This window comes from Pezoporus occidentalis, unplaced genomic scaffold (genome assembly GCF_034315485.1).
Source record: "Pezoporus occidentalis ecotype Australia unplaced genomic scaffold, CSIRO_AGI_Poc_V1 ctg238, whole genome shotgun sequence".
In the NCBI taxonomy this organism is placed as follows: Eukaryota; Metazoa; Chordata; class Aves; order Psittaciformes; family Psittacidae; genus Pezoporus; species Pezoporus occidentalis.
In genome coordinates, this window is record NW_026914264.1 from 996,169 (window position 1) to 1,004,523 (window position 8,355).

The 8,355-nt window shown below is 57.7% G+C and overlaps 1 long non-coding RNA gene across 1 annotated transcript; it reads right to left on the reverse strand.

The window, feature by feature from the left end:
• Window positions 1-2,330: 2,330 nt before the first annotated feature.
• On the reverse strand, window positions 2,331-5,876 carry LOC134165357 (uncharacterized). Its single transcript, XR_009965496.1, has 3 exons — window positions 5,820-5,876; window positions 4,381-4,442; window positions 2,331-2,724 (listed from the first exon to the last, which is right to left on the reverse strand). It is a non-coding gene; the product is annotated as an uncharacterized LOC134165357 (long non-coding RNA).
• Window positions 5,877-8,355: the final 2,479 nt, after the last annotated feature.

The following is an 8,355-nucleotide window of genomic DNA, read 5'->3' on the forward strand; positions in this document are numbered from 1 at the left end:
GAACACTTAATTAACGCCTTCTCTCACTTCGTTCCCTGCCTGCCCTGCCGGGTTTCCAAGGGAACGTTGGCGCTGGTGCTGTGCACACGCGTTGGTGGGCAGCGGCCGGGGCTGCAGAAGACACGGCAGCCAGGACTGCCGCGGGAAACCCCCAGGCTCCCCTTCAGGGCCGTGAGCACCCCGACAGTCTACGACCCCCAGGAGGCGGCTTCGGGACGACAGCTGCCGGGCCCCTTCCTTTGGTGCGGCAGGGAGGGAGGGCTACGGGCGGTTCAGGTTCGAGACTCTGGGTTGTGCGCTTCCCTGGGGAGGGTCAGGGTCCAATCCGGGGTGCCCAGGGAGGGATCGGCCGCGGAAGCCACCGGCGAGGCCGGGCTCATGCACCCCTACAGCGTCCCAGCTGGGGGAACAGGGCTGACTGCTGTGGCACCGGTACCGTGCCGGTACGAGGAAGGTGTCGGTACCGGGCCGGGGCGCCTGCGCGAGGCAAAGGAGCAGCGGCAGCGGCCGCACGTCTGTCTGTGCTCAGCTCCGCGCCGGGGGACAGCGGGAGCTGCACCAGAGCAGGTGAGGGACCGCGAGCGTGTTCCTGGGCCGAGGCCGTGGAAATCCTCTTCCGAGGGTCGGAGCCTCCCCGGGCGGTGGAGACCGCAGCGGCCCCGGACGGGGCGCTGACCCGGGGCAGCCGCAGGAAGACAGAAGCAGCCCCGTCCCTTCCCCGGTTGCCCCCTGCTGCGGCTGGGCGGTCTCTGCCGCTCCGCCGTGGGTCAGGCAGCGGCGGCCTGTGCGGCCTCCTGCGGCGCCGGGCGGTCCCGGAGAAAGCACGGGCGGGAAAGGGCTCCGGCTGCTGCCGCTGGGGGCTCTCCGGGAGGAGGTTCCCCCTCGAGGAGGTGAGGGGGGTACGTTCCTCTGGAAGGGGCTGTATCCTTCCTTGTCCAGCCGGGCTGTGTTCCAGGGATGCCTGGGCAAGGCTCCATGAGGGATCTGCAGCTGCTGTGCCCCACGGAGCAGGGCCGGTGGTGCTGGTGAAATAAAGTACAGTAAAGTAAATCCCTACATGTGCTGAGACTGCCCTACAGGGACCCTCCCTGCAAGGAGGGTGCCTTCACCCCAGTTCCCAAGCACTCCCCAGAATTGCAGCTGGGGCCCCTGGGCTGGGGGTGGGCTACACTCTCCATCTCCCTGTCACATCACATAGGGGAACCGAAGACAGTTCTTTTATGAGCTCCAAAGTGCAGCATTCAGGCTCTCAAGGCTTGAAACTCTTAAAGGTATGCATTTTCAATACTTGAAAACAGTGTCTATGTCCCATGTTTTCATCTTTGGAGAATGGACTGAATGCTGCAGTTTTGGGCCTCTGCAGCAGAGCCCTGTGTTTCTGGAACTCAGAGGAATAACCTCTCCCCCCCACCAAAAAACAAACAAACAAACAAACAAACAAAAAAAAACAAAAAAAAAACCACCACAACCCCAAAAATCCAACAAACCAAAACCCACACCTAAATCAGTCATGCATTTTTAGCATTCAAAAATGCAGGCTAAATCCTTGTGGTGCTTAAGTGCTGCATTTTTGGGACTTGGAAACAGAGGCTGTTGGCTGTTTTCAACCTCCAAAACAGAAGCTCAGTGGGAATTTTGGGTAGGTGGGAAAAAGGGGGGTGGAGGGAGGGTACATGGATCTGTGTATTTGGGAAGGGGGTAGGCAGGTGCATGGACCCTCTGGTGGGGATCTGGTCACACTGGCTCCCAAAGTTGCGGACACTGCCATGCACCAGACCAAATTCAATGTCCAAGATAGAGAGTCTCTGAGGTAAAAGCACCTTTTCCCCCTCTCTTCACATGCCCAACTCTTTATTCAGGGCATGTACAACCACTGGAACAGTTACTTAATAATATACAACATACAAGTATGACAATTTACAGTCATATACAAGTTATGACAGTGACTGATGTACAACCTGGCCAAGAGCCCAGATTGCTGCAATCAGCTGGAGCTTTAACTGGCTTGTAACAGGAAGGTGCATTTATTAAGTCAAAGCTGGCAACAAGAAGCAGCTTAACTTCCCCAGTGGGAGTGTCCATCAGCAGGAGCATTGTGTAGCCAGAACTGGAGTTTCAAAAAGCTGTACCAGAACAAGCAGCAGGAATTGCTGTTACCTGGGGCTTCAAATCCCCTGAGCAGTAATATGCTGGACAGCCTGTCAGCTGGAGCTGTAAGAAAGCAGGAACATCTCTTATCTGGAGTGCCCAGTCATTGGACCTGCCCTACAGCTGGAGCTGTGATGTCTGTCAGCCAGGACTGCACACCTAGCACAGGCTGAACAGGCTGGAGCTGTGATGTCTGTCAGCCAGGACTGCACACCTAGCACAGGCTGAACAGGTCAGCATCTGCTTTATGTAGCCTCCACGAGGGAGAGCCAAGCTGACCTGTAACAGGAAGGAGTGACTATTAGCAGGAACATCCCATGGCTGGAGTTGAAATTACCTGGAGCTGTAAGGAGCTGAGGTCTCCATCTGCCAGACCTGTAATCCGAGGCAGCTGCAGGCAGAACTGTCTTCAACAAGGAGCTCTGAGCAGCAGGGAGCCCTCTCTTCTCTCAGGGATTAAATCTATGCCAAGTGCCTCTCTCTGCACAGAGGGGTCTCTTCTAGTTTCATTCCCGAGGACAGATCTGCAGCAGGCAGGCAGGTATGGGCATGGCAGTGTGGCCATCTCCTCTGTACCTGTGAAAGGTGAACAAAACTGCTCAGTCAGAGCTCCTGGGGTGCACAGCATGGCCCCACATAACCCGTGGGAGATACCTGCCCCTGTCCAGGGCAAGGGCAACCCTTCCCTCCCTCCCACCCCTTGCTTTTGGTAGAGGCTGCCCACCACTGACATGGGGAGGCAGAAGCAGCAACTGAAGAGCTCAAGGCTCACCTGGAAAAAACACATTGCTCCCCTACAGAGCAGGTGAGAATGCACAGCTTGCCAAAACCCCTCTGCTCAGGGAGGAGCATTTCAGGCACCAAACACCACTGAGCAATCCTGGGGCTGAGGTCTGGCTGACACAGCATTCCCCTGCCATCCTGCCCTGGAGTGGGACTGGGGCAGCTGCAGGCTGTGCTTCACATCCTGCTAATGTCAGGTAACAGGCAGGGCACTCAACACAACCAGAAACAATGCCTCATCCCAGGCAACCGCCAGGCACAGCAGAGATGTGGGATGCACTCACAGGCCCTACCCTGCTGCTGCCTGGGACCAGTGTTAGTCCCAGACTACCCTACAACAGGACTGGTACCGATGCCAGTAGCCACAAGCATGATACATTTTCCTCCTCAAGCACTGCCAGGCACAGCTTCTTTGGCTTACCTGTGTTTGGGGTGTTCCCACCTGCCTGACGCCCCCAGAGCACAGCATGGCCACCCACCTGCTTCAGAGCACTCACCAGACACTTCCTGCCGTATCAGTGTTCCCTGGTGCTGCCCATGTCAGGGCCATAGCTCCTTGCCTTAGCCCAGGCTGAGCCCTTCTGCTGCTCTGCTCCTCCCCTGTGACATTGCCTGCACTGAAAAGCCCATCATGAGGAAGTGGCTGCAGTGTCACAGCCAAGAGGATGAAGCTCTTTGAGCAGGAGCTCCCAGCCCACACCGCAGCCAAGAGGCAGACAGTCTCTTGGTTTGCCCTGTTGCCAGGAGAGCCTTGTGTGAACGCCCCTCCTCAAATCACTGCAGGGGTTGGAAGGGCAAGGAGCTCAGCCAGGATATCGCTGTTGCAGATTATCTGAAGTTTTACTGAATCTTTCTGTTTTGTGTTTGTGGAATAGTTATCTATAGGAATATCTTAGTCTAAGAAGTTTGCCTTTATGCTAGCACAGGATGCTGTGTTACTTGAAGCCCCTGTTCTCTGTTACATGCTAACCTTAGTCCTTACTCTCCAGAGCATAACCAAAGCATCTAGGGCCTATTATATATAGGATGAGTTATTTGATAACCCGGCAAGGTAGAAATATAGCCGGCCAACTTGGCAAAACTTACTTTTAAGGTGACCTGATGTAAACTGCTTTCATTATAATACTAAAAGCACACCAACAGATCAAGAAGACTCTTGACCAAGTGAAGACCCATGCAAACATAATAGCAGAAGAGAGTATCACTGCAGATATAATTGTGTGCAAATCGCTAACCAATCATTGTAACTGGGAGTAACCCTGTAAATTTTGCGTATAAATGTAAGAAAGATATCAGCATTAGGTGTGCTTGATTTATGGAAATCCCACCTCGCATCTGGTGCTGCAATGAGGAAGTGACTGCTTCTTAATGTTACATTGGTGTAACATTGAGGAGTTTTATTCTCCTGACGTTCAGCGACATCCCCACTGTCCCCCGGCCATCCCCAACCTTGGCCGTGTAGAGGCTGCTGTTGGCAGCTGGGACTTCTGTGCTCCTCCCTTGTTAGCTCCCTGTAGGCAGAAAAAGAACATTCGTGAATGCAAACCCCGCTTTCAAGGGATTAAAGTGCTGGAACTGAGCCCTGTCGGCCACTACACCTGCCACGTGCCCGTAACCTCCCTCCCCTCTTTTTATTTCGCCCATGCGGGATGACAGTTCTACCCCTTCGGCATACCTGAAGCTTCCCAGGTGAATCAGGAGCCTCAGGACCTCCTCGGGATGCGCCTCCTGGGACCAGGGCTAGAGCAGAGGATTTGTCTCCTTCTCGCCCCGTTCCGGGCTGGGGGACCCCACAGGTTCCCCTGTCCCGACTTGCCCCTGAGTTCCCCCCTAGTCCCCCCGCAGCGACGCTGCCTCCACCGGTGCGCTCGGAGGCAGTAACTGGGCGGGTCCCACTAACGAGGCTCGCCCCGATGTTCCCCGGGAAGCACCGACAACCGGGACACCTTTCTGGAGGTTTTCCCACTGTTGCCGGTTGTCGTCGTTTAAACCCAGTCAGGTAACTCGTTCACTCACTCACCCCCTTCTTTCCCTCCCCCTACTCCCGGAGGGACGGAGAGGAGAGTCAAAAAGAATGCAACTCCCACGGGTTGAGATAAGAACAGTTTAGCAACTAAGGTATAACACAAATCACTACTGCTACCACCAGTGATAATAATGATAAAGGAAATAACAAGGGAAGAGAATACATCATCTCACCACCAGCCGACCGATAACTCGCCCCCCCTCAGCCCGACCAAGCACCGACCGATACCTCCTCAAACCCTGCAGTCTCCCAGCCCTTCCGGCTAACTCCCAGTTACCTCCTGGGCATGATGTGCTGTGGTATGGAATACCTCTTTGGTCAGTTTGGGTCAGGTGTCCTGTCTCTGCTTCCTCCTGGCTTCCCCTCCTCCCTGGCAGAGCATGAGGCTCACAAAGTCCTTGGCCAAACCAAAACATCACTATCAGTTCTGTTCCCAGGCCGAAAGTCAAAACACTGCACTGCACCAGCTACCAAGAAGGAGAAACATGACTGCTACTGCTGAACCCAGGACACCGGTGCAGCTGGAAGGCTGAGATGGGGAGAGCTCCGCCTTCAGCACAGCTGTGGATGACAACCCTTCCACAGATCTTGCAAGCCGGGTCTGGGCAAACACCACCACGTTTAGAAAACACACGTAGACACAGCCCACGGGTTCTCAACCTGGCCGGCTCTCTGTGGAGAGGGAATGTTAACCCCTGCAGAGCTGGGTCCCCGGCAGGGCCCCGAGGCGGCAGCTCGCTCCTTCTGTCCGGGCCCGGCAGAAGTGGCTCCCCCACCCCAGCCAGGCAGGCAGCGCCGACAACACGCCCGGTCAGTGCTGCCCCTACGGGCACCCCCCAAGAAACCGCTGCCGGGCACTCACCGCGCACGCCGCTGGTCTGGCAGCCCGGAGGCCCCAGGCAGGGCAGAGCCGAACCTCTCGGGGCTCCCACTCCAACCCCGCCGCCGCCGAGCGCTACCCGTACCGCTAACACGGCTGCACGCCCTGACCCCCGCCACGCAGCATTTCAATGCCTTGTCGCCGTAGCGCCTCCTGACGGTCGATCTTAGCATTGGCAGCACAGGGCGCGCCCTCTGCCCCCTGTCGCCATGGCGCCCCTTAGTGGAGACACCGCAGCATAGCGCACCCCTTGAACCACGGCGCCCCTGGCGGTCAACACACAACACTTCAGATACTGGGCTTCTCGGCGCCCCCTGGCGATCAACACGCAACACATCAGCGACTCGGCAACTCGGCACTCCCCTGGGGAGCTCCAAGGGCCGGCCACTACCATGTCAGCAGTAAAGCGAGTAGCTGCAGTGGTGGTGGTGGAATGGAGTGGGAAACCTGAGAGCCTCAGCCCTGACATGCACATCCTCCGGGTGGCCAGACCAGGGATGTGCGCAGTGAGTACCCAACCACGGCCGAAGGGCATGGGGGGGCAGCGCGTGCTTCTGTCGACCGCCAGGCAGCACTGAGGTGCCAAGTCTCTGAAGTGGGGGCCGCCAGGGGGCGCTGAAGTGCCAAGTTGCTGATGTGCTGCGTGGAGGCAGCCAGGGGGCGCTGCAGTGCCAATGTGTAATGTGGCAGCCGCTAGCGACAGCGCGGAGCCGAGTGGCTGATGTGCTGCATGTAGACCGCCAGGGGGTACTGCGGATTTAAAACTCTGAAGTGCTGCGTAGCGGCCGCCAGGGGACGCTGCGGCGCTCTGGTCCTGGTGGTGCAGTCCGGTCGGCTGCCAAGGACAGTAGCGCGCGGTGGTAATGCAGCTGGCTGCTGCGTTCCAGCAGCTAGAGGGCGCTGTGGTGTTGGTTCACGGAAGTTCTCCGTGGTGGTCGCCAGAAGGCGCCGAAGTACCGATTCGCTGTGCCACCCTGGTCTGGCATATAGTGGGTCTGAGGCGCTATGGGTTCCCAGTTTGCTCTGCCTCCCTCGCCGCGGCTCCATTCTGTGCTGTCCACACCACTAACACGGTAGCGCCCCCTGGAGGCCTCCAAGTAGCATTTCAATGCCTTTTAACAGCCCCCTTACGGTTCATCTCCGACTGGAAGCACAGGGTACTGCCCCTCCTGCAATGGCGCCCCCCTAGTGGAGAAGCCGCGACATAAAGCATTGCTTGCCCCACGGCGCCCCTTGTCAAGCAGGTCGTAAACATTTATCTGGTGGCCCCGCGTCAACACATCAGTACCGCGGCAAATGAGCTCCACCTGGCGGCCACCGCAGCACAACAGCGACTCGGCACCTCAGCGCCCCCTTACGGCCGACACTCAGCACATTAGAGACTCGACGGCTCAGTACCTCCTGGCGACTGCACTCGGGACTGACACACTGGCTCCCTCCATCACGCGCCTGTTGCCGGGCATTCACCACGAACGTCCCTGGTCTGGCCATCCGAAGGATCTGGCTACCCGGAGAATGGGCACAGGGGGGGCTGAGGCTCTCGGGTTCACACTCCGCCTCCCCACCGCCGCCTGCCTCTTACGGCTCCACTGCGCGCTGCTCATACCACTAAAAAGGTAGCGCCCCATGGCGGTCAACGCACAGAACATACCTCGCACCGCAACACCCCCTGGAGACCGCCATGCCGCACATCTGCGACTCAGTATCTCAGCGCCCCCCCTGGCGGCCGCCACGCAGCACAGCAGGGACTAGGCACTTCACCGCCCCCTGCCGGCAGCCACGCAGCACTTCAGCACTTTGGCACCACGTCGACCCCTGGCGGTTGCCATGCGGCACATCAGTGACTCAGCACCTAAACAGCCCCTGGTGGCCTGTCTCAGGACTGGCAGAAACGCGTGTCAGCCCTTCCATCCCCACTTGTCGCTGGGTACTCAACGCGCACGTCCGTTGTCTAGCAGCTCTGAAGATGCATCTGGCTGAGCCGAGGCTCCATCCCCGGATGGTTGTCACTCAATTCCGCTGTTGCTTTTGGCTCTGCTGCTTGTATGCTCTGTGTGCTGTCTTCATCTCTTGGATTGCAGCAACCCCTGGCATCCGCTATACAGTGGAGCCTTGTCGCTGCAGTGGCCCCTGAGAGTTGATCTCGGCATTGAGAGAAGTGGGCTCTGCGTGCCACCCCCTGGCTGCGCCCCTGGTGAAGGCACTGCTGCATAACACACCCCTTGCACCACGGCACCCCTGGCGGCCTCCAACCAGCACTTCAGCATGGCAGCGCCCTCTGGCCGCTGATGTCAGGATCAGCCTGAAGACGGAAAGCGAGCTGCATTCCACCTGAGCCCACAGCTGTTGTGCAGAACCCCTAGCCCTCTGCTTGTGGGCACGCAGGAACACTGTCCCAGCTTCCAGGCACAACAGCATCCTCTCAGCTAGAGGTGCCAATTTCTGCATCACATTATATTGCAGAGGAACATTAACCTGAGCCTTGACATAATTTACATTAGTGGTTTTATTTCTTTGT